The 15,858-nt window shown below is 46.1% G+C and overlaps 1 protein-coding gene across 1 annotated transcript in view; it reads left to right on the top strand.

Moving 5' to 3' along the window:
- Positions 1–15,858, top strand: part of LOC116952701 (chemokine-like protein TAFA-1) — a 185,581-nt gene that overhangs the window by 55,972 nt on the left and 113,751 nt on the right. The gene's annotated exons all lie outside the window — the stretch shown is intronic.

Raw genomic sequence — 15,858 nt, 5'->3', positions numbered from 1 at the left:
TGTACTGTCGCCTTAGTAACCTGGGGGGGAGTGGGGGGGGGGTATTGGACCTGGGTGCGGGGAAGGAGGGAGCTGGGAACAGTGGTTGTGATTGGGGCGGGGGGAGCATCATTCCAAAAAGGTTGAGAACTGCCGGTCTAAATGGATAAAGAGGGAATCATGTTTCTTTGTGTGCACGTGTGTGTGTGTGCAGCTATTGCTTGGATTGAGGATGCTAATCTTTTCATGTCCTTGTGGTTTGACTTATCGGTATAGCCATTCACAAGGCACTCCACTGCATGATGTGTCGGGATAAGGTCACAGCCCCAAGGTTTCCATTGAAAATGTGTCACCCACGCTCAGTGGGTGGTGCTCATCTTCATCAGCAACTGTGGTCCAGTGCGAGGGAAATTCCACAATCCTATGGCAGGACCAATCCAACACTGAATGCATCGACCACCACTGTAGCCTTCCTTGCACGAAGCACTGGACACAATGGCTACTGCTGCATTTAATGAGGATGTTCATAATGCTGATATTGATGCAGATATTGTAGCTGATGATGATGATACTGCTGCTGATCATGATGATGATTCATGGTGCTTAGGGAAGCCAAAAATCCTGATGATGCCGATATTAATTTTGACAATGCTGATGACGGTCATGCAAACATTGATGCCGATGGTGTTACCGCCGACGATGATCACGGCAATGCCAATGCTGCTGCTTCTGATCACGATCACGATGATGAAGACGAGTCAACTCCGCCCTAGGATTTCAATTCACGGGGGCCCGATTCACGCGATGGCAGAAAGGCAATTTTCCGCAGATGTATGGAGGCAAAACGGCAACAACAACAACAACAACAAATACGCAACGAAAAGCATTTGTTGGCCCTGCTGTTTGTCAAGTTTGGTGAAAATAAATGCATGCAGCTCTCTGCTGAGGCTGGCTGATTTGATCACCTTCACCCTTGACCCCATTTCCCACGAACGAAAGCAGCAACACCGGACTCTCAACCTCCCCACGCGCGCCGACCCGCCAGGAATATCAGCCATTGCCGCCCTCCCTCTGCTCGGCTGATGAACGCATGGCTCTGCAACTGCTGCCGGCACCGACGCGAAATAATGGGCTCGAGGCAACTGCCGCCGCCGCCGCCGCCAGACTCAAATGTTGGGACGCCCGGCGAATGGAAGAGTGCAGCGCTGAAGTAGCGTCGCTGACTCACCGCGGTTGGAGCGGAGGTGTGGGCGGATATGTGAATGGGTCCGGTGCGCTAACATCGACGGAAAATTACAGTTACACCACCGTCCACAAATAGGTTATTGGACAAGAATAGAGAGCAAGCCGAGTTACACGTGCGGTAATGATTCACTGTGCTTCACAGCTGAATGTTCGTGAGGCAAAGGATACATTAGGACGTGAACATAATGCAGAAATTGACAGCTTCAACTTGTACAAATCTGCCCACACACTCTATGTGGAAGGTCAATAGGGTAAGGAGAGATATTTAACGGTCGAATATGTGACGTACCGTGTACATATATACATTCTCAGTGTCCGTGATTTTGATGCGTAATATAGATTTTTTGTGCTAGGCCAGCCACGTAATTTGCTGGCAAAATGCTGTGTCGTCAAGGACCCTCCACCACCTGACAAACAAATCTAATCGTCACGTGTTCAAGCGTTTAACGAGCCACTTGTTATTGTTTCAAGCTCACTGCTGGGTCGAAGAACAATTCTTACAACCAGTGCCAGATTATCCTAGTAGCACAACTAGCATATGCTACGGGCCCCGCACTTTCAAGGGCCCCGCGCTAAATGCTTTCAAGCTATCAATTCCGGTTCAGTGATTCTGCACTTGCTCTATTACTATAGTACTATACCGTCTTCAACTTTTATGAACGACTGGGTGTTTAAGGTTAGCGATTTGTCGTATTATCTGGCTGTACAGTACATGAAAAAATACAATTACCTGTAATTGTATGCAAGTAAAAATGTGTGTTTTAATGTGAGATTTTTTTTTTATTAGAGTCCCCTTATAACATATGCTACAGGCCCCGCACTAGCTTAATCCGGTACTGCTCACAACCAAAGTATGACTACATTGGCACGTTAAACGCTTGTACTCGGGCCACATCATCACGTGGCTTCACCCAAAAAATGTATATGTGAATCATAACCACTAGCGTAGAAATCCTACATGTTAATTTAGAACTAAGATTGTTTTGCAGTTTATTTGATGACGAAGCTGACACCATCAAGTCATCCTTCTTCAAAAAAACTGCTTTAATACCACTCACGGGTCGAAGCTGGCCCAGTGTTCTGGCAAGGACCATTATTATGTACCCCTTAAATTATCCAGCCAACCAAAAAAGCAATTTTTAAATGGGTTTATATTTTTCCATCGGGTTTGTAATGATAGGCGGAAGTCCAATTTTATCAATCACCCTTCGCTCCCCCTTTCCTGTGCATCTCAGGGCTATTTTTTTTTTATTTTCCTCTCTGGTAATTTTGTGACACGATTCTTCACACGATACAATCGGGTGGAGAAAAAAACAGCGCGTAATTTTCACCTGATATTAATGCTAACAACTTGTCCTGACATCCCATCTGCACCCGTGTCAACACTATACAACTGCGGAGGAAAATTGACTCCAAAAACGCAGCACAATGGCTAAATTGACATTGCTGACAAATTAATTTATCTCCCCCCCCTCCACCTCCTTGTAACAAGATATTTGCATGTATCAGGTGATAAACTTCACTTCCCACCTTGAACAAAAAATGCATTCATTTCGCTTTGCCTAAGTGCACGCTGCATTACTGCATTGCCCACTGTATGCATAATATTTCTGTTGTTAGTCCCATATTCTTCATATTGTAATGACCGACAAATGACCCCGAGCCATATGCAGCCTAACGGCCTTTTAAAAATAAACAAAAGTCTCCGATTGGAAGACAGAGGCCTCCACGGTGATTGGTCGGGAGGCAGACTTTTAACGGGATTGTAGAATAAGGGTTGAACCGGAAAACAGAAAGGATCCAAGAGGTAAGACAAGGGCAAGAAGGTTCGAGAAAGGGGGCTGCGGGATATATAAGGGGAGAGCACGAGGAGTGGGGACGCTCGGAGGAAGATTCAAGCAGAAAGACAAGGACGACGCTGAGAGTCCCTCATTGTGGACGTCTAAAGTTGGGTTTCAGTATTGTGGAAATCTTTGATAAAAGTTACTCGTTTCATTACTTATCGTCGGAGTCGTTACAATATCACCAAACAGTGTCATATGTGCACCGTAAAGAAAGGCCATCGCCTGTTCCATGCATCCTATTTATACAAGTCTCTGCATAGCAAGCATATGCACACTCGTAAACACGGAGGATAGGTCCACGCTGTGTTTCTGACAGCAGGAGAAGGCAATGGCATTTATCCGAAGTGTGCGGTAAAATCGCACTTGCGGAAACGATCAAACCATGAATATCACTTGCCACACACACCGTTTAAGGACACATTTATACTTAGGCAATCTAACCCCCCCCAAAAAAACGTAATGATGAATAATATTCGTCACGAAAGCCTACGGTGCCAAACCGGTATAGAAATGGGCAAGATTATACTGAAGCACAGTACATTATAATCTACACGTGCAGCTGATGTAACGTGTACCTTGCGTAAAGGTACCAAACCTCGTGGATGACCTGGGACTGTCCCGGTTGGAGAACGCTGTGTAGTGGGCGTGGTTACCTGGGTCGTGGGCGGGGTTATATGAGCAGTGGGCGGTGTTAGCAGCGGAGTGGGCGGGGTGTGTGAGAAGAAGGCGGGGCCTATGAGAAGAAGGCAGAGCCAGCATCCAGGGATGAATCAGGTCACTCACGGGGTTGGGTTGTGCTTGTTGTTGAGTGGGTGTGGCTATGTAAAAGTGGGCGGGGCCGGAGTAGGGAGGAGCTGCCGGAAGTCTCCCAAGAAATGTGGGAACTTTAAGAGTGCAATCTTGACTTAAAGCTTTCGTGACTGCAGGAATTCATAGTCTTTGGGTCTTTCGGTAAAGTCACGTAGATAGGTTCAAAGAAAATAACAATAAATATTAAAAAAAACTAAGTTTCGACCGCAACACAAGCGTTCGTCATCATTTTTTGTTATTTTCTTTGAACCTATCGACGTGACTCTACCGAAAGACCCAAAGAATATTTAAGAGTGCACTTTCACTTTCTAGTATAGTTGCAGGAGCTCGCATGTAGTATCCATGACCTGTAATAGTTGTATTTACTTCAGCACAGGGACTGTACACACTCCACTTTAACACATAACCTCAACCTGGTCGCAAGGCCTATGTATTTCTTTTTTTTTACAATTATTTAGCACTGGTCCAAAGGCCCAACACATCAAGCGGCCAGCAACAAACAGCACAATCAAAGATGTAATAAATAGGTTAAGGTGTTGCTTGCATTGAGCAATATTATATTATTGTCTGGAAAATGTTGTTTTAATTAACATGTATCATCACAATTGCTAGGGACTCTAAATCTACCTCCGGTATATCTCACATCATCTGTACAAATGTAACCAAATCTGTCCAACCGTTTTGCAAAGCACTCAGTTTAACTGGTAACACTTATGTATTCTCAATGCGTATTATAAGCTTTTTATTTTATATACATCTAGGTCAGGAAAGTTAAATATTTTGAAAAAGAAAATGAGGCCACAATAATCACCCTAGAACAATATTTAGCGAAACGGATACTACGATAATTGAATATGGTATATTGTACAATATCACATTTATCCCTCTATTTAAGACCAAAACATGAGGCTTTCTACACAAATCTGGCTGTCGCCTGATGAGGCTGGTTGTAATTCCCGGCAAAACGTCGTACTCAGATTGTAAATGTTGTGGATTCACTCGAATTGCAAATGTTGTGGGTTCACTCTCTAACACACCTGTATGCTGAACTAGTAACAAATCTTATTGATTGGCTGTATCGGGTGGTGGCGCGTTTGACGACACATTTAGATTTACGCACTCTAACCCAAAAAAAAACTCTATTATGGATAATATTGGTCGCGAAAGTATATGTGTTAAATTGTACATTGTCGTAGCATTGGTCAGGGTGTAAATAGTACATAGTTCATTTATTTGGTATAGCCCTGTGAGCCATTCGGCTCTTGAATCGGGTGCAACCGCAACAAACAAAAAACATGAACAAGAAAACATCTTAAAGTGATTATGTGACTTTGCAAACAGAAAATACAGGAAAAAAATATCAAAATATTCCTGAAATAGCACCGTACACCAACGCTGTGTGCAAAAATCCCAGTGGGATGCTACATCATATCGTGATGTTACATACATTTCAAATGTGCGTAATTATTTTTCTTTGGTAGTAAATCAGTCACTGGGCTGAAACATCAAATCTCAACACTCAAAAAAAATCTGGTTTTAATATAGCTCGCAATTATTATTTTTAACCTGGCCCGGTGTTCTGGCACTGGACAAATATGACCGACTTGATGGACCCATGCGGGGACACTTATGGCGCTCTCGCTATGAATTTGGCGAGCTAGCTGTACGTTCGACGGGCCTTCGGAATGCAAAAAAAAAGTGGCGGAGACTGGCAGAGACTTTTAATTCATGGACCCAGACGAGAAGGCTCAGCTGGATCTGAATTGGAAGGCACTCGTCTCCACTAGCGGCAATGCCCAGGGGTGGGGTGGCAATTGAAAATGATGTGAAAGCGTTTATTTATTTTTTTGGCTCAACAACCAATGTCCGTGACACATGGGCAGGCATGAAAGAAAAGAACAGTTTTGCTGGATAAAATCCCGAGACCTAAAAGTGAGAAAAACAACAACAAATTGCAAGTGCTTTCATGTTCTTTCTTTGTTGTTGTTGTTGTTACAAAGTTTCTTTTGTTACTCGTCAAAATGCACACCGCCCACGGCGAAAAATATTTACGTTCGGGTCGCCTATTGCTGGCTACTTGTGATACGTGAGGGCGACCTTTGAAAACTCTCCCGCTCAACACAATCTTCTGCCTCTCCTTAAATGTGGGCTACATTTGTGTGTGTGTGTGTGGGCGGTGTGTTACGATCCATTCGGCTGTAAAGGCGCGGCCCTGCAATTGCACGTTAATGTCACTGCTGGCCAAAGGGCCTCCAATAGAGGAAGCTCTAGAGAGCCCGTCTCGAGGGCATTTTGCCTACTCTTCCATGGCAGCCACACCTTACCCCCACGACACTTGACTTATCCGATCGACTAACTGTGGTGGTCTTAGCCATTTATACTCCTGGATGGACAGAAGTGGTGGGGTTTAGGAAACTTGCCACCATTATTTCAATTTGCAAAACTACACGGTACCAGGATGAGGTCGAACAGGCGACTTCTGAATTTCAAGCCGAATGTGTTCACCATTACACCACGGGGGCATCCCCCTCACCCCCCACCCCCCACCCCCCCCCCCCCCCAGGTCGACTCTGTCCTAAATGAGTACTTGGTGTGTCGTTTAAACGTTAGTTAGTGTTGCTAGCAAATATCACACCCCTCATGTGCCATGCTGGCTACAATAGGTGCCTGCTAACAGCACTTGACCCAACGGTCGATATGGCTATGCTAGTTCCAAGGTTTACCTGCGGCCAATTTTGGCTTTAACCTCACACTATTTGCTTTTGTTGTTGATGTTCGAGCGTGATTATGTTGCCTCAACAACGTGGTTCGCACCTGGTTCCTATTCGTTATCTGTCCATGCCCCTAAACACCTGGAATCCCATTACTTCAAGCAGACTCACACAGAGATCCAGAGACTCGCATAGCGATCCATAGACTCGCATAGAGATCCATAGACTCGAACAGAGACCTATAGACTTACAGAGAAACCAAAAACTTGCAGAGACCCAAACGCTTATGCAGAGACCCATAGACTTGCACAGAAACCCAGAAACTTACAGAATCCCATAGACTTACGCTAAGAACAATATATACTCTTTGGTTCTTTCGGGAAGGTCACGTAGGTATAAAATAAAATAAATCACGACGTTTCGGGCGCAACACAAGCGTCCGTCATCAGGTGGGAAAGCATGGTCTGCTGCTGAGGCAGACTGTTTTGAGTATGGATTCCTGCAGTCACGAAAGCTTCAAATCAAGAAGGAACAATATACTCAAATAGAGACCCATAAACTCACACGGAGACCCATAGACTCACACAGATAGCCATACACAAATAAACCCAATGTACACACACTGGGCATGTTTCTGTGTAAATCCCCTAAGCACCTGAAATTCCATCTCTTCAAAATTGCCCTCCATTACTGTCCCACCTAAATCAGAATTTAATACTAAACTGTCGATTGTCTACAATAGCCTCACTTGCAGTTGCATTCGCAATATATCCTTGTTTGTTTAAATATTAGTATCATTAGTCACCCTATATCTGTTTCATAATGTTAATGTTTCGGTGGCTTCATTCTGGAGATAATCTTCCTCAACCGATTTGTGCTCTGGGGAATTACATTTAGCAATATTTCCAAACTCCTCGTGTAATACAACAGTTATGTTTTTTGTTCCGATTTGTATTAGTTTCGCTTTTGTCATTCTGGTGACCAAGGGTCACTCTTGAACATGAGACCGACTCATCCCGGTTCTCAGGAGGTCATACCTGGTTTAAAAAAAAAGAACAAAACCTTTGAAATTTAAAACATATATATATATGACCCCAGAGGTAATTATTGGCCCAAGTTGACCTTCAACCAACATTCGAACACAGAGGGCCTTCCCACTGAGTCGAGCTTCCGACGCACAGCACCACTCTTCTCTGCAAAACAAAGTGGCACTCAAAGCAGATACTAAAACACACAATAAGATTGATACTCACTCTGCATCTCAACCTGGATTTCTATTGGGCAGGTATAGGCACACATGACCTCCAAGACCTTCCTGCTATGGGGAGTGGAAAGAGAAATATAGCATTGGCAGGGTGGGCGCACACGTGGTAGCAATCTTTACAATCACAGCACTAAATGGTAAACATAGGCTTCATAAAAACATCTCGGGCCATAACTAATATTTACTGCTTGCGAAGGGCTTAGAACAGAAGCACGTTAGACGCAACATTGACACCAACCACATTCTAAATTATTTTGCGCTTAGCACCGGCGTATTTCATCAAGGGCTTTTATCGCTTGCTTTAACCATGTAGCAAATGCGGAAGCGGACAATTTCCCGGTGGTTTATGCAACATTTCGTGACTCTATAGTGACAGTCAGAAATTAAAACTGAAGAGTCCAACGGGTTAACGTCGTGTAAGTAGAAAAGTTATTTTTGCATCGGTTTGAAGGTCGTTCAAAAGGCGGTGAACAAAGTACGACACTTTACAATTGAAGGGGCTCGTGTTTTAAGAAGTATGCTTATTTAATGACTCAACACGGAACGCGCAGATATAATTGGTATTCCAGAAGAGTCATTCTTGCAAGAAACATTTGATTATTAACAATTCCACCCCGAATAATTCCTGCAGGGGAATCGTGATTCTTCTATGGGCAATTCCCATGTTAAAAACTCCGTTCAATTGAATGGCTCTTCTGCCCATAGAACACTTATGCAATAGAATGGAAATCAATTTGTGTTTTTATTGGGTGCAATCGTGAACAACAGCCATATCAGACATTAATGCATCTAAACGGCATAACCATTGGTTCACTGCAGCTCAATGTCTCAGTCCTACAAGGCGTGTGGTGTAGTTAGGAGATGTCCACGTGCTCGGCATTTGAAGGCCTGAAGACCAGCATCAGTGATCTCTCCGACAATGTGTTCATCAGAGAGGCAGTTCCATATACAGACAGCAGAGTCAAGGGAGCTTCTGTCCAGGGAGCGATGTTCTAGCAACTGGACGGGCGGGGGCGTGGCTTGACAGGATTGTGTATAAACTATGGTATGTTTAACACGTGTGTTTCCACAGGCAATATTATCATGATATATTGTCAATCCTGGCTGAGATATATGTTGGCTGTTACGTACCTTAGCTGAGGCTGAGCATTGGCAAATGCCTCTGGTCCTCTCATTGCGATTGTGGCCATTTCAAGACATCCAGATTCCATTCTGGGTACACAGGTTACCTCTCAGAAGATAATCACTCGGAGATTATGTAAATAGCCAAATGTTTCAATGCAGGACCCTCATGACAAAAAGTATTAAGACTCGGTGAAATGTTACTTCGAAAAAGGACATTATTATTGGAACATAAAATAAACGTTATGGTTATCCCGGAATTTGTTTTTGCAATAGGCATAGCTGACGTAATTTTGGTAGCAAAGTCAGTACAATATACAATGCGACTCTATTATGCAAGAAAGGCATTTCTACACTTTGCCGGGTCGTGATGATACCTGCTGGGATAAATTACAAATAGGTAGACTAATTTGTGTAATAAGGGGATAATAATGCTGGCAGGCATGACAATTACACTGCATTTATATTAACGACCGTAATTTGAAAGACTATATATATACATTTAATTTATGCATGTGCGTGTGTACCGAATATACTAGCGGAGGATGTGGGACTGGAGCGGTCTGAAAAACGCGGCGCTATGAACCTGGAATAAGCAGGGAAAATCAACGCTCACATTTGACGCCACAATTGCGAGATGTTGACTACATCGCCTGTATGTTTGGAGTTTGCGTGTCTCTCTGCCCGTGGTCGGGTGAATTTTTTCTCCGGTGCCTCTGGTTTTTCCCTCCGAATTTAGAAACATGCGTTTAGAGTATTTGGCTGCTATAAATGTCCACGTGATAAGCCACTTCGTTGAGCTCTCATTTGTGGTGAGGTAGCTTCTGAAAAAAAGCTGTATATACCTGGTCAAATAAAAAATATAAAAACTCAACAATCCCGACGGATAGGCCAGCAAACCAACTTGCTGCACTGTCATCGACTGGCCATCTCTTCGTCCCAGTTGGGGGGTCACCAGGGATATTTTTTTCGCCCCCCACCCCCCTTACCACCATTCCCCTGGATCTCACCGCTACCACAACCCCCCACCACCTTCAGCAGGGGAGGGATTATTTTCTGAAGCTCAGCCACGGCCATAGTTCTCCAGGTGAAATTAAACCCTGGGTATGGTACACGACTGCACAGAACGGTCTCTACAAGGCACCATGAATCCCATCTCAGACGCGTTGCATTACCTCTGGAGAGAGATAAAGGTGTGTGTATATATATAATTTATATATGCAGAGAACTCTCATGCACTATCAAGCTGGCTTCTGCATACCAGTGGGATTGCGATTTAAAGCAGAAAAGTCATTTTCAAGTCACGGAGAGCTCCCCGGGTGCACGGAGAACGTGCACTCTCCGCCTACAGCCTGAAAGCTGCACGAAGATAAAAAAAAAAGCAATAAAGAAGCGTGAACGTTCAGCACGGGGGTCTTTTTTTTTGAAAGTTGAAATTCATTCCGAGCCGGCGAGGAGTTGGAGAGTGGAGAGAGTTTTTGATCCATCATTTAAGGAAGTGAGCATAGGCAAGGAAGCAGTTGGCAGTTATGACGTCTATTGAGTGATACGGACACGACTGCGGGGTACACGACTCAACGTACAATTAATTAATTTTGTTTATAAAGCGTGAATGAAGTTCGTGCGAATACAATTAATTATTCAACTACTCTAGCTTGATAAACATTTCACCAGTTCCAAGCATGGCCATTTTTTTTCTATTTCTCCGCCCCAGCAGTATAAATGGATACAAAACAAATTAGTTGCTCAGCAGGACACGTATGGTGGGGTAAAGCGTAGGTGTTGTTGGGCGCCCTGTGGGTGTTATTGGGTGCCTGTGGGTGTTGTTCGGCGGGCGGGGCGGGTGGGGTTGGGCGGGCGGGGCGGGTGGGGTTGGGCGGGTGGGCGGGCGGGGCGTGGTGGGGCGGGTGGGGTTAGGCGGGTGGGCGGGGCGTGGTGGGATTGGGCGAGCAGGGCGGGTGGGGTTGAGCGGGCGAGCGGGGGGGGGGATTACGGCGGGGCGGGTGGGGTTGGGCGGAAGGGCGGGTGGGCGAGGCGTAGTGGGGCGTGGCGGGTGTGGTTGGGCGTGTGCGCGGGGCGTAGTGGTGTTGGGCTGGCGGGGCGGGTGGGGTTGGGCGGGCGGGTGGGCGGGCGGGGCGTGGTGGGGCGGGTGGGGTTGGGCGGGTAGGGCGGGTGGGGTTAGGCGGGTGGGCGGGGCGTGGTGGGATTGGGCGAGCAGGGCGTGGTGGGGTTGAGCGGGCAGGCGGGGGGATTTGCGGCGGGGCGGGTGGGGTTGGGCGGAAGGGCGGGTGGGCGAGGCGTAGTGGGGCGGGGCGGGTGTGGTTGGGAGTGTGCGCGAGGCGTAGTGGGGTTGGGCTGGCGGGGCGGGTGGGGTTGGGCTGGCGGGGCAGGTGGGTGGGGTGGGGCACCTGCCCCGGGCACACCCCCCCCCCCCTCCTGAGAGCAGCGTTGCCCGAATGTGAAGCTCAATCATTGGAATCAAAGCAAGGCGGTGGCTTTAAATGTTAGTGGGGCAGTGCCAATGACCGAACTAAACAAAACAATTATTACAACAACAAAATTTGAAGAAAAAATATATTGCTGTGGTTTTTACACCTGATGATGCTTGCTTGTGTTGGCAGTCGAAACGTCGTGAGAATTTTATTGTTTTATGTTTTCTTTATTCTTTTATTGTTTCCCTTCTGCGTGACTTTACCGAAAGAACCAAGAATATGAATCCCTGCAGTCACGAAAGCTTTAAATAAAAAAAATATTACAACAACAATGGAAACGCAGCGGGCGTTAAAGTTATTTCGGCGGCGGCTTGGGGGCTTCAGTGACGTGAACGAACGGGCGTTTGTTTGCACTCGGTGGCAAATGCGGTCATTCTGGGCGTGCGCTACGTCACGCGCGTGCGTTGCGTGCGCGTGAACGGCGGTCTAACGACACGTGAAATTGGCTCACGACACAATTAGGTGCGCGTGCAATCCGGCCGGGTAAATCAACGCGCATCTCGCAACAACAAAACAACTTCGCCGAACGGTCTCTCCGCTCCGAATGGCATTTCGCAATGAACGTAAAGAAGAAAGGTGCGATAAAAAAAAATGAAAACAAGAAACGTTACCGGTAATAAATCTGCGTTAGATTGTTTAAAGACGAAACTTTAAAAGTATGCTCCTGACCATCAGCCCTGTGCCATATGCAAATGGAAGAAATGTAAATCTGCGCTCTTTGTGAAATCGTTAAAAGCGTCTCGGGTGACTGCAATGGGTCGTGCTCGACTATATTTCAAGAGCCGAATGGCTCGCAGGGCTTATACCAAATAAATGAAACTGAAAATATTTGGCAACCGTAGTCCAATTGTGTAATTTCAATATTCTTAATGGTGTGGATCAGTCTGTCCATAAGACGAACACACTTTTTTTTATTTCTCAAATTAAAAAGTGGTGCTCATTGTATGGGCCGGTAGTGTCGGGAGTAGATAATGAGCCGAGTCAACGCATCGACTGGGTTAGAACTCGCAACTAGAGCCGAACTGTAATCCGATCGCAGTACTTAAGGGATCGCTTCCTCTTGCGATTTTCGTGATTTTTTATAACGCAGTTTTTTTTTATTCTTTTGAGCCTTGCCTCTTCCCACGTGTTGCCGCTCGAAGGGAGGTTACGGCCGAGGGGTTGATTATTTATGTCAATGAATCATCAACCGCGTCACACGAACTGTCGAATGATCCTCGTAGCAACACACGTAGTAGCTACTACACAACAGTGGAAACGCAGCAGTAGCAACTACTACACGAGTAGTAGCTACTACTACACGTGTAGTAGCTACTACTACACGTGTAGTAGCTACTACTACACGTGTAGTAGTAGCTACTACACGTGTAGTAGTAGCTACGGGCCCCGCACTTTCAAGGGCCCCGCGCTAAACGCTTTCAAGCTATCAACTCCGGTTCAGTGATTCTGCACTTGCTCTATTACTATAGTACTATACCGCCTTCTATTTTTACGAACGACTGGGTGTTTAAGGTTAGCGATTTGTAATCTTATCTGGCTGTATAGCGAATGAAAAAATACAATTACTTTACTATGCAATTAAAAAAAGTGTTTTATTTAGGGCCGCTTTATAACATCATGCTACAGGTCCCGCACTAGCTTCATCCGGCACTGCACACGAATTGTGGCTAATGGGGTTTTCTGCCTTCGGGAGGTTAGTAATATCAGGGCGGGAAGAAGTCTTATCATTATTTTTGGTCGATTAATGCGACGTAACGCCTCCAATACGGTCAGCTCTAAGTTCACAGCCTTGCGACTGTGATCCGAAGCGCTGTAAGCACCGCATAGACGACAGATTGCTGCTGCAATCCGGTCTTGGCCACACTCCAGTCCGCGTGAGATCCGCTCCCTTTTGCCCTCTTCCCTCTCCCACATCACCAATCTTCTCCATTCAAATTACAACTTAATTCCTTACACACTGCATGCACCCATTGATTGGAAATCACGTCCCATGTGACGCAGAGAGAGAGAGAGTGTCGATTCAAATTAGCACAGCGCTCACACGAACAAAGACGATGATCGCCCCCCCACACACACCCGCATTGCACTACAGACTCTTGGGGAAAGTGCTGTTTGCGAGCACCCATTATGGCCTGAACGGTGCGTGAGAGGGCATGTTGGTTCGAACCACGCCTGGCCACCTTTGTCTCTCCAGTGTTGTTGCTTACACATGGCACCGGGTACTCGTTTTAGCCCGAGTTGACCTAGGGGAGGCCCATGGCTGGTTCACATGTCACCCACTATTTATGTTAGCCGTGGCTGGGAATTTAACTCGGGTTTTGTAGAGCAGAGCGTTCACCAATGCGCCAGCGTTCGACCCGCACGTGAAACAGACAAAGATTCCCCATATAGCCTTTAACAAAGTGTTAGGGCAAGTGCTGCGAGCGGGAAATTATGGAGGCCCGCACGGCCCACGAGGTGATGAGTGGCCAACACCACGACCGGCCGCCTTTGTCTCCCCAGTGGTTATGTTTAAACACCACACCAGGTAATCATTTGAGGCTTAGTCGACCTAGAGGAGGCCCAGGACCGGTTCAGATAATCGTCACCGGTGTTGGCCGTGAGCGGGAATCGAACTCGGGTGGCATGTGAAACACATGCGTTCACACATACACGAGACCTCGATGATAATTTGAATATTTAGCAATCATCAGGCATGTGAAACATGTAACGACTAATTTTGCAATTCGTGGAAAGCCGCGCAGTAGTAGGCCGTGCAGCCTGGTCTCTGGTACAACCTTAACCACATCATCATCCGCCATGGTCGATCCACTGCTGGATGAAAGTCTCCCCAAGCCACTGCCATTTCTCACAACCCTGCGATGCAATCATTATTAATTATTGCATCGCAGGGTCAATTTCAAAATATCACCGGAAAACCTCGAGACGACTCCTTGGTGTCAGACGCGAGCAGACTCCAGGTCTCCGAGCAACAGAGCGCAACTGGTCGTACACAACTTCACACTGAAGTTCATTTTTGCACGGGCAAGATTAATTGTGGCTGCCTTGGCAGAGGTGTGACAAAACCGTGAGTGCACGCAAAGCAAATGCGGCCCCGTGGTGAGTCAATTATATCACATACGATGGCATGCGTTCAGCGCGGAGTGAAAACTTTGCCAATCAATTCAAGAGGAGATTTCCGCCGCCGATTAAATGGAGCATTCCCCGGTGGGGGTTTGGCTTTCTCTCAGGAGCATCCTGCATAAAGACGACCTCGGTAAAAAGTATTACTGCTACAGAAAGTGCCTTTTGTTGGGAAAAGATATCGGGTTGGGAAAAGATATCGCGGTGCGATTGTGCCAAGGGGCCGTCCATAAATGACGTCACGCGATTTTTGACTCCCCCCCCCCCTCGTCACACGGCGTCATAAAAAGTCAGACCCCCCCTCAAATATGACATCACAAAGCTCTGCCACCCCCACCCCCCATAAAAAAACATGCTTCAAATCGCTTTAAACTATTGTCATTGTAGTGCGTATTTTTCATGTGGCGCTGCAGTCTGATGTTGTAGGAGAAAACATTGATTAAAAAGTCTATTTAATTAAGTAGAACATCGTCACAAATGTCTGACCCAATCCCCCCCTAGGTGCGTGACGTCATTTATGGACGGCCCCAAAGGGTTATACAATTCCATTTCCTATCCGCTTGCCTGCTTCAGTTTGGACGAATAAGAAAAATATACAGGATAGATTAACCACCACTAAATCATATTACATGTATTCATAACAGGACTCGAAATACTGTATAGATACATCTGTATATGAAGTAAACATTAAGCTACATAATCCCAGAAACTGTAAAGAATGAGATAGGATAGAGAAGTCTCCGTTACATCATGTATGATTTGACAATGGGTGCGAAGGTTACACTTTTTTTTAAATCGTCATAAGCTAACCATTGTTGGATGAAGGCCATTCCAAGCCGCTGCTACCTCACACATCATACACTGACTCACTAACACCATGCACTGATTCACTCACACATCATACACTCGCACAACCACTGACCCATTCACTCATCATACACAGGTTCACTCATCGTGTGCTGGCTCACTCGCACATCATACACTAACTCACACTACTACTGACTCACTCACACATCATACACTCACTCACGCTGCTGCTGACTCGCTCACACATCATACACTGACTCACTCATCATACACTGACTAACTCATCATGCGCTGACTCACACATCATACACTCACTCAAGCTACTACTGACTCACTCATCATACGCTGCATCACACATCATACACTGACTCACGCTGCTGCTGACTCAGTCACGCATCATACACTGGGAGTGTCGTGCTGCCAGCTATGGCTGCAGGTTTTGTCGTACGTGTTATGATTAT

The sequence above is a fragment of the Petromyzon marinus genome, chromosome 48 (genome assembly GCF_048934315.1).
Source record: "Petromyzon marinus isolate PM22_M1 ecotype Great Lakes invasive population chromosome 48, UKy_Petmar_22M1.pri1.0, whole genome shotgun sequence".
In the NCBI taxonomy this organism is placed as follows: Eukaryota; Metazoa; Chordata; class Hyperoartia; order Petromyzontiformes; family Petromyzontidae; genus Petromyzon; species Petromyzon marinus.
Note: the sequence above shows the minus strand (reverse complement) of the source record. Positions and strands in the feature narration are given on the sequence as shown.